Genomic DNA, 8,448 nt, shown 5'->3' on the forward strand with positions numbered 1-8,448 from the left:
GCCATTGTCATCACCAACGATCCTCTCATCGAGAGGGGGTCAATCTCCATCAACATCTTCATCAGCACCAGCTCCTCTCCAAACCCTAGTTCATCGCTTGTATCTGATCTTTGTCTCAAACCACAGATTGGTACATGTGGGTTGCGAGTATTGTTGATTACTCGTGGTAGTTGATGCTAGTTGGTTTACTAGGTGGAAGATCATATGTTCAGACCCTTAATGATTATTAATACTCCTCTGATTATGAACATGAATATTATTTGTGAGTAATTATGTTTGTTCCTTAGGACATGGGATAAGTCTTGCTATAAGTAATCATGTGAATTTGGAATTCGTTCGATATTTTGATGAGATGTATGTTGTCTCTCCTCTAGTGGTGTCATGTGAACGTCGACTACATGACACTTCACCATTATTTGGGCCTAGGGGAAGGCATTGGGAAGTAATAAGTAGATGATGGGTTGCTAGAGTGAGAGAAGCTTAAACCCTAGTTTATGTGTTGCTTCGTAAGGGGCTGATTTGGATCCATATGTTTCATGCTACGGTTAGATTTATCTTAATTTTTCTTTTGTAGTTGTGGATGCTTGTGAGAGAGGTTAATCATAAGTGGGAGATTTGTCCAAGTAAGAGCAGTACCCAAGCACTGGTCCACCCACATACCAAATTATCATAGTAACGAACGTGAATCATATGAGCATGACAAAAACTAGCTTGACAAAATTCCCATGTGTCTTCGGGAGCACTTTGCTTTACATAAGAGTTTGACGAGGCTTGTCCTTTGTTACAAAAAGTATTGATCCACCTTGCTGCAGCTTTGTTACATTTGTTACTTGCTACCCGTTACAAATTACCTTATCACAAAACTATTTGTTACCGATAATTTCAGTGCTTGCACAGAATACCTTAGTGAAAACCGCTTGTCATTTCCTTCTGCTCCTCATTGGGTTCGACACTCTTACTTATCAAAAGGACAAGGATAGATCCCCTATTCTTGTGGGTCATTAGTGAGTGCAAAACTCATAACTCAGATATTCTCCTCCTCGACGAGATCGTAGGAATTTGATCTTCTTGTTACGATGATTCTCCACTTCACTCTGAAATTGCTTGAACTTTTCAAACGTTTCAGACTTGTGTTTCATTAAGTAAATATAACCATATCTACTTAAATCATCGGTGATGGTGAGAAAATAACGATATCCACCGTGTGCCTCAATGATCATCGGACCGCACACATCAGTATGTATAATTTCCAATAAGTCACTTGCTCAATCCATTGTTCCGGAGAACGGAGTTTTGGTCATCTTTCCCATGAGGCATGGTTCACATGTGTCAAGTGATTCAAAATCAAGTGACTCCAAGTCCATCAACATGGAGTTTCTTCATGCATTCTACACCAATATGACCTAAGTGGCAGTGCCACGAGAAAGTGGTGCTATCATTATCAACTCTACATCTTTTGGCATCAATGTTATGAACATGTGTGCAATCACTGTCGAGACAATAAGAACAAACCCCTTACATTGGGTGCATGACCATAAAATAGATTACTCATATAAATAGAACAACCATTATTCTCTGATTTAAATGAGTAACCGTCTCACAATAAACAAGATCCAGATATAATGTTCATGCTCAACACAGGCACTAAAAAACAATTATTCTGGTTCATTACTAATCTTGATGGTAATTGAAGTGAGAGCGTGTCGACGACGATCATATCAACCATGGAACCATTTCCCATGTGCATCATCACTTCATCCTTCGCCAACCTCCATCTATCTCGTAGTTTCTGCTTTGAGTTGCGAATGTGAGCAACAGAACCGGTATCAAATACCCATGCACTACAACGACTGTTGGTGAGGTACACATCAATAACATGTATATCATATATACCTTGTTTGGTGTCGGCCGCTTTCTTGTCGGCCATATACTTGGGGCAGTTCCGCTTCGAGTGAGCAAACCCCTAGCAATGAAATCACTCAGTTTCTCGGTTGGTTCCAGCCTTGGGTTTCTTCACGGGAGGGGCAACTGCTTTGAAACTCTTCTTAGAGTTACCCTTCTTACCCTTGCCATTTTTCTTGAAACTAGTGGTTTTATTGATGTAGCGACCCGACTGAAGACGAGTCAAGCCTCTGTGTTTCTGTGCCATCCCTGGATCAGTATGCTGGCACACATAGTACATCAATGTATATATCAAAGTGCAATCACATGTAAATAGCGTAAAACCGATATATACCTTAAATATCTCAGCGGAAGCAGTCAAGGGAGTGGAGTCCCAATAAACACCAACGGCAAGTTGAGTGTAGACCGTAACCCTGAATCGTACTCTTACTCGTCGAAGAAACATATCTGCAACATAAGATGTTGCAGCCGTGTAGGTCAGCATATTGAATATGCCGGCAAGTCACAAAAGAGACGGGTAAAATATCATCTATACTATATGCATATATGGCAGGTGGGGCTGTAAGTTTTAGCGTAAAGTAATTTTTTCTCCTACAACAAGAGAGGGATAAAAGCAAAATGTTACTACGTTGTTTGTTGTTAACGAGATGGTTCCGCCAACCAATTCTCGTACCCGACTTGTCAATAATTACCCTCATCAAAATATATTTAATGGTGTTGAGAAATCCAGATAACTTCAGTTCCTTTGGCTCAAGTTGTCCATGACCGTGGACATGGCTAATCGATTAGGTTTGAGTACTCTGCAGAGTTTTGCACACGTTCCCCACAAGATTTGATCGCCTCCGAGTATGTCCTCGCACTTCAGGGTGTTCGAAGACCGGATGATCAAAACATGGTCTTTCAACGGGTCCCTCTGAATCCCTGTCGGTGCCCATCCATTCCTACCGTTCTTCTACATCTGCTAGCACCGCCTGTCCAGAGTCGCCGCGTTGTCCAACCAAGCCAGAGCCCATAATGACTTGTGGCTGTGCAGGTAAGCCTTGGGTCTTGAAAATATCCGTCCGTCTCTTTGAGCCTGGGTGAAGCTTTCCGCAGGATGTCATGGCCTCTCCAGCATCCCGGGTCATCCACTGGGTTCTCCAGGGAGCCGATCAACCGTCCTTCACCCAGAGTTGCATTGCGTCCAAGGTCTTGAAAATCTTGTCTTAATCGATCTTGATTATTTAATCAACCTTGCATCACTCGTGTTATGCACTCAACCGAAATCCCGTCTACTCAAGCATAGCAATATGAAATTTGTCGTCCCGGGGCCAAGTATCGGGGTTGTTGTGTGCCTACCACATGATACTACAATCTATACTAGAATTTCCAAGTACCTACTCAGCATGCAATTGGGCATAGGATGGTAGAACTACGATGCATAAAACATAGGTGATAGTATGATCAAAGTGACTTGCCTGGTGATGTTGACGAAGAAGAATTTCTCGAGAAATAACTTGATAGACTACTCGTCACTCTCCGATGAAATCTATATAACAACCATAGTATTCACATAAGCACTCACACTAGCAATCATTCTAGCAATCAATTAACAAACAGCAATAAAATTTGATGCAATCAAATATTAATAAGAGAGAGCGGATAAAAATCCAAAGGAAACTTCAAGGAAGCTAGGAAGTCTTCTACTACATCAAACACTATATAGTTTTTGTTCTAACTGAAAATAAAACACTAAAATAGAAAAAATAACAGAAAACAAAATATAAAATAACTAAGATAACAGAAGTAAAACTTACAAAACAATATTATTTTATAAGTATTTTCAAAATAGGAAATCAAACTAGCAATGCAATCAATTCACAAGTTAGTATAGAACTAGAATTGATTCCATGCAAACAAATAAGAAAAAATAAAATAAAATTTTGTTGTTGTTGAAAAGTTACTGGTAAATATCAGAAAACAAAATATAACTTGTCACAATTACAAAAAAAACAAATTAAGAACAAATAATACAAAAGAAATAGCAAGAAAACAAAAAAGGCTAAAACAGAATCTGTTTTGCTTAAAACCCTAAGTAAAATTATTTAAAAAAATTAAACTTAAACTACTGAAATATATGATCAATAGGAAGCAGAAGCAAAAAAGAATCAAATTAAAACCTATTTTTAAACTCCCGGAATAAGCAAAACAAGATTTAATTCAAATCTGATCTAACTCAATTTTTATAAATCCAAACATAGACAAATTATATACCTACAGAAACTACATAAAATTTGTGATCCAACGCAAAACGAATCACCTAATTCGGAGGTATAGACTAATAGATATGAATTTTCTAAGATTGCAATTTTTTGAAAAAACTGCAATACGGGATTTCGTGAATCTCACCATGGGTGACAGAGAGGAAGAACTCCGGCGAGGTAGCTGCTCCGGCGAGGTGGGGAGGTCGCCGGCGGGGTGGGGAATAGGCGGAGGGGGTCCCGGAGGCGAGGAAGGGGGCGTCAGGGGCTCTTGGGCGTTCTTCTGTTCGGCTCCTTGCAGGAACAACAATGGTGGGGGCATCGTGGCTACGGGCAGGGAGAGGGCGAGCTGATGGGGAAAATGGAACGAGGAGAGGAGGGCGTTCTTATAGGGGTGGTGGGAGGCTCGGGAAGGAAGTGTAGCCCGCGAATCGGGAAAGGGAAGCTTCCTGGGAAGCTTCTGCCATGGACAGAGAAGGAAGCTCGTGAGGAGGAAGAAGAAGGTGGGATTGGGCCAGATTGGTTTCCTAACGTGGCCCAAGTACATTCCTAAAATAAGAGATCTCTTTCCCTTTTTATTAAAACAGGAATTAATACGATTAAAAGGAAATAGAATATCCTCAGAATATAGGGGTATAATATATTAAGATTTTCAGAAAAATAAATCCAAAAAGATGGGCATTTTTCCACTACCAAAATAAATACTTGAAAAAATGTTTTTTTAGGAAATCCCTAAATGCTTTATTTCTTATTGCAAATATTTTCTCAAATAAATCTTGGGTTTCATAGCTCAAATATTTCAAAGAATATCCCCGGGTTTTGGAGGGTCATGTTTCTCCTCTCTTTTTCTTGCTTGACAAGATATGGTTCCGCCTTCCGTGAGTGTGGAAGAAACAAAATGCATAGCAAAATCGAAAGGAATTCCAATGCCACCTTGATTCAAATTCTTTATAGTTGAAGAAGTCATGCTATCTCCTCTCGCTGATTTTTAAAAAAAGATGAACTTGAATTCACAGGAAAAAGGGGAAAGTCATTTTATTCCCTCTCATTCAAAAGTTTTTGAAAAGTTTCAAATTTCACACAAGTTTCAATCACTCAAGCAAACAAACAAACAATCTAATAATTATTTTAACATTCCAAAATTTGGGATGTTACAATTGACCATCAACACTTGATGCTCCTTCTGAATTTCTGACTGAGCGACTTTCAGCATCGCAAATAGCTCGGCGACTGATTTATTCATCCCTTGCATGTTATAGTTCAACACAAAGCCTTTATAGCTAGGTGGCAGTGATTGAAGAACTCCGTTAGTGATTGCCTCTGGCGGGAGAAAAACTCCCAATTCATCCATACGGTTGGAATACCCACACATTTTGAGTATGTGTTCACTAACAGACCCGTTCTCCTCCATCTTGAAAGCATATAATTTATCGGAGGTCTCATACATCTTGATTCGACCATTCTTTTCAAAAATGAACTTCAACTCTTGGAACGTCTCATATGCTCCATGACGTTCAAAAAGTCTTTGAAGTCCCGGTTCTAAACGATACAAAATTGCACATTGAACTACTGAGTAGTCATCCAGACGTGAGTGCCACACGTTCATAACATCTTCAGTCACACGGAGGGGCGCATCACCAAGCAGTGCATCAAGGCATAAGCCTTTTGGGAAACCGTGACGACAATCCTCAGATTACGGGCCGAGTCTATGATAACCCACAAGTATAGGGGATCGCAACAGTTTTCGAGGGTAGAGTATTCAACCCAAATTTGTTGATTCGACACAAGGGGAAGCAAAAGAATATTCTCGAGTATTAGCAGTTGAGTTGTAAATTCAACCACACCTGAAAGACTTAGTATCTGCAACAAAGTTTCTGTAGCAAAGTAGTGTGATAGCAACAGTAGCAACGGAAACACTAGCAGTGACAGCAGTAGCGGTAACAATAGCAGCAGTGACAGCAGTAGCGGCAAAGTAACGTAGCAAGAACCAGTAGGAAAAGACTCATAGGCATTGGATCGGTGATGGACAAATATGCCGGATGACATTCATCATGTAACAGTTATAACATGGAGAGATATGTAACTAGCTCCAGTTCGTCAATGTAATGTAGGCATGTATTCCGTATATAGTCATACATGCTTATGAAAAGAACTTGCATGACATCTATTGTCCATCCCTCCCGTGGCAGCGGGGTCCTAATGGAAACTACGGGATATTAAGGTTCTCCTTTTAATAGAGAACTGGAACAAAGCATTAGCACTTAGTGAATACATGAACTCCTCATACTATGGTCATCTCCAGGAGTGGTTCCGGCTATTGTCACTCCGGGGTTGGCGGGTCATAACACATAGTAGGTGACTACAACTTGCAAGATAGGATCGAGAACACGCATATATTGACGAGAACATAATAGGTTCAGATCTGAAATCATGGCACTCGGGCCCTAGTGACAAGCATTAAGCATGGCAAAGTAGTAGCAACATCAATCTCAGAACATAGTGGATACTAGGGATCAATCCCCATCAAAACTAACTCAATTACATGATAGATCTCATCCAACCCATCACCATCCAGCAAGCCTACGATGAGATTACTCACGAACGGTGAAGAGCATCATGGAATTGGCGATGAAGGATGGTTGGTGATGATGAAGGCGTCGATTTCCCCTCTCCGGAGCCCAGAACGGACTCCAGATCTGCCCTCCAGAGGAAGAACAGGTGGTGGCGGAGGCTCCATATCGTAAAACGCGATGAACTCTTCTTCTTCATTTTTTCCCGGGCGAAAGAGACTAAATAGAGCTGGAATTGGAGGCGCGGAGCCCTGAGGGCCCCACAAGCCTGCTAGGCGCGGCCACGGGGGCGCGCCTCTTGGGCTTGTGGGATCCTCGCTCCACATCTCCGGTTAATTCTTGCGCCAATATTTCTTATATATCCCACAAAAAATCCTCATAAATTTCCACGTCATTCCGAGAACTTTTATTTCTGCGCAAAAACAACACCATGTCAATTCTGCTGAAAACAGCATTAGTCCAGGTTAGTTCCATTCAAATCATGCAAATTAGAGTCCAAAACAAGGGCAAAAGAGTTTGGAAAAGTAGATACGATGGAGACGTATCAACTCCCCCAAGCTTAAAGCCTTGGTTGTCCTCAAGCAATTCAGTTGACAAACTGAAAGAGACAAAAGAAAAACTTTTACGAACTTTGTTTGATCTTATTGTTGTAATTATGTCTAACTCATATTCAGATTTTTAGCAAGATCATAAGCTAACCACATAAGCAATGACATTTAGGTCTCAAGATGTACTCATATCAATGGCATAATCAACTAACGAGCAATAATAATAAGCTTCAAACGTAAACACTTCAATCAAAACAATCATGAAGCAATATGAACAGATGATATCTCGCTAGCTCTTTCTGAGACCGCAAAATATAAATGCAGAGCACCTTCAAAGACCAAGGGCTGACTGAACATTGTAATTCATGGCAAAGAAGATCCAGTCACAGTCATACTCAATATCAATTAAAAGCAAAGCATAGAAATGACGGAGGTGCTATCTAATTGGTGCTTTTATAAGGAGAGGATGACGCAACAGAAACATAAATAGATAGGCGCTTCGCAGAGGGGAGCATTGATTTGCAGAGGTGCCAGAGCTCAAGCTTTGAAGACAGAGGTAAATAATTTTGGGTGGCATGCTTTCATTATCAACGTAATGACCGATAACCCACAAGTGTAGGGGAACGCAACAGTTTTCGAGGGTAGAGTATTCGACCCAAATTTGTTGATTCGCCTCAAGGGGAAACGAAAGAATATTCTCAAGTATTAGGAGCTGAGTTTGTCAGATTCAACCACACCTGAAAGATTAGTGTCTGCAAGCAAAGTATCAGTAGCAAAGTAGTATGATAGCAACGGTGTCAGAAACAGATCTGTTGACGGCAGACTATTCCTAACTGTTGTATCAATGGTGCCAGTAAGTTGCACGTGGAAGGGGAACTATTCTTCCCCGGCAACGGTGTCGGAAAAGTCTTGCAACAGGTAACAGTAAAGTAGCAAGTAACAGCAGAGTAACAGCAGTAGCAACAGTAGTAGCAAAGTGGCCCGATCCCTTTTGTAGCAAGGGACAATCCTAGACAAAGTAACGTAGCAAGGACCAGTAGTAAAAGACTCGTAGGCAGTGGATCGGTGATGGATGAGTATGACGGATGTGATTCATCATGTAACAGCTATAACACGGAGAGATAAGTAACTAGCTCCCGTTCGTCAATCTAATGTAGGCATGTATTCCGTATGTAGTCATACGTGCTT

Source organism: Hordeum vulgare, chromosome 2H (assembly GCF_904849725.1).
Source record: "Hordeum vulgare subsp. vulgare chromosome 2H, MorexV3_pseudomolecules_assembly, whole genome shotgun sequence".
Taxonomy (NCBI): Eukaryota; Viridiplantae; Streptophyta; class Magnoliopsida; order Poales; family Poaceae; genus Hordeum; species Hordeum vulgare.